Below are 2652 nucleotides of genomic sequence, written 5' to 3' on the forward strand. Positions count from 1 at the left end.
TAATTTAATAAATTCTTTCGACAGAGGAAGCCAAATAATAGTACGCTGGACCGGAAGAGAGGTGTCTTGTAGAAACGCATTGCACACTTGCTGTGCATTTTCAATCACAGCGAGATGCAAGTGGATAAAATGATGGGATGGTTGGCCATGTGCAACTAAATTAATCCACTGTCATATCATCCAGTAGCCAACAATAAAATGAGTAGCCAATGAGATTGTACCTGTACTTTCCCTGCTATAACTCTAGTTCCATTGTAGCCACTCAAGTATATCAACCTCGAAGAAGGTTTCCTTTTATGAAGGAGACAGAATAACAGCCCATATCGTTTTGATAATGGCACAGTCCCTAACAACATGAAGTAAGGTTTCTACTGGTTTATTGTAGATGGGGCATCGAGGAACCCCATGGGACCAGTAACATTCCATGCTTTGGTAGATAATCTGTTATGGGCTAACTTCTATTGAAAAATTTTCATGCGCTGAGGACCTTTCCAACCCCACAGTTTTCTCCAGAACGCATATAGCAAGTGGGCATCATCTGTCGTGGCCTCTAATAGAGATGTATAACAGTTTTTTACCGTGACCCTAGCCGTATTTTCAAGTCTTCCAACCCGACGATCCGATCTATCCTCCAAAGTAGGTGGCAAGCAACTCCAAATTTGTTGTATAGTATTTTCAGGTAGCCACGTCTGTAGTAGCTCAACTTGCCAATTGACGTTGTCATCCACGTAATCATACACACATTTATGGGTTTTTTTCTTTCGGGACAGGATTAATAATTGTGTCAATCAAGGGATGAAGTCCCGGTGCCCACCTATCTTTCTAGAAAAAACTAAAGTACCATCTCCAATCTTCCAAATGACCTTGTTTTCCATAAACAACCAAACACGACAGAGAGCCGACCATAGCCGGGAACAATCAGCCCTCTTAGTGAATGTAGAGATGTCAACCCCGCTGCCCATGTATTTTCCTTTCAGAAGTCTTACCCACAAAGAGTCTGCTTCGTTATGGAATCGCCACGCCAACTTTGAAAGGAAAGCATAATTCATAATTTTTTTACTACTTCAGTCCCAGCCCCTCAAACTCCTTTGGCAATGTTAAGTATCTCATCCAATCATATGATGCCTACGGGTAGTCTCACTTTCACCCCATATAAATCTTCTCTGAATATTTTCAATTTCATCACAGATGGCAACATGGAGCTTACCATGCTGCATGTGAAAGTATGAGATCGAAGATAAAATGGATTGGGATAGTGTAATCCTTCCTGCTTGTGATAAAGTCTGTTGCTGCCAACCCCCAAGCTTGGATTTAACTTTATCAATAATGTGCTCATTTTGTTGTTTGGTTGTTGCCCATGTATCATGCAAGCACCCAAATATCTCCCTACATTTCGCAGCTGTTTAAAGTCGAATCTCTCAATAATGTCCTTAGCAAGCTGCTCTAATGTGTTCTTGGAGAACAAGACACTAGTCTTCTGAACACTCAATTTCAATCATGATATCTCCTCAAACAAATTGATGCATTTTAGCATTATTCCCATTTTGAGGAAGCGATGCCTTCACAAACAGCATTAGATCGTCAGCAAATATTAGATGGGAGACTGGGGGCCTACCTCTACCTACCTTAATGGGATACCAAAGTTCCCTGCCACTGCTGTGTTGTTGATATGACTCAGCTTCTCCATTGCCAGCACAAAAAGATAAGGTAAAAAAGGGTCCCTTTGACGAACACCCTGGACGGGTTAAAATCAGATGTCTGGCCACCATTCCATAATACATTAGTAAAGGAAGAGGTAACAACATTCATAATAAGCTCACCAAGTGATTGGGTAATCGGATCTCCTAGAGGATTCTTTAAGAAATTCTAGTTTAATCAGTTATAGGCTTTCTCTAAGTCCACTTTAATTGCCATAAAAGGGCGCTTTTATGGAAATAATGATAATATTAGTTCCTGCATAATGATAATATTATCATGAATCTGCCTTTTTGGGACGAAGCTCTCTTGGCAGAGAGAAATGAGTCCATGATGGGTTTGAGCCTGTTGACAAGTAGCTTGCTAAGGAACTTGTGCAGAACAAAGTAGAGAGATATTGGACATAATTAACTAATCTGAGATGGGGTTGTTTTCTTCGGGATTAACACCAATAAAGTAGAGTTGACATGCGAGATGGACTCAAGATGTTGCCATATTCCCTATATACAAGCACATATGTGATCTTTTAATATGTCCCAGTTTCTTTTAAAAAATATATCTGGATAGCCATCTCGTCTTGGTGCCTTATACGCTCCCATATCAAATAAACAATGCCTGATTTCCAATACTAAAGGCAACCCGGAAAGAAGATTAAGGTCAGTCTAGGCAAGCACAAGCCACATGTTATCTAAGGAGACCCATCTTCTGTATTCTACATCTTCGAGAAAGATATTGTTATAGAAGAAACATGCCAAATCACAAAGACATTGAGGGCCCTCTACCCAACTATTGGTGCCGTCTTGTAGTCGAACAATCTTGTTTATGTAACACCCCGTTACCGGACCAGTGTGTTATCATTAATTATGATATTAAGCGCAGTCACAATCACAACAGTTATTTGAAATTACGGGAAAACTTTTTTATTTTTAATATCGTTTTCACTTTTAAAATAACTAT

The sequence above is a fragment of the Gastrolobium bilobum genome, unplaced genomic scaffold (genome assembly GCF_033153095.1).
Source record: "Gastrolobium bilobum isolate Gb01-03AN ecotype WA unplaced genomic scaffold, APGP_CSIRO_Gbil_v1 utg15969, whole genome shotgun sequence".
Classification (NCBI taxonomy): domain Eukaryota; kingdom Viridiplantae; phylum Streptophyta; class Magnoliopsida; order Fabales; family Fabaceae; genus Gastrolobium; species Gastrolobium bilobum.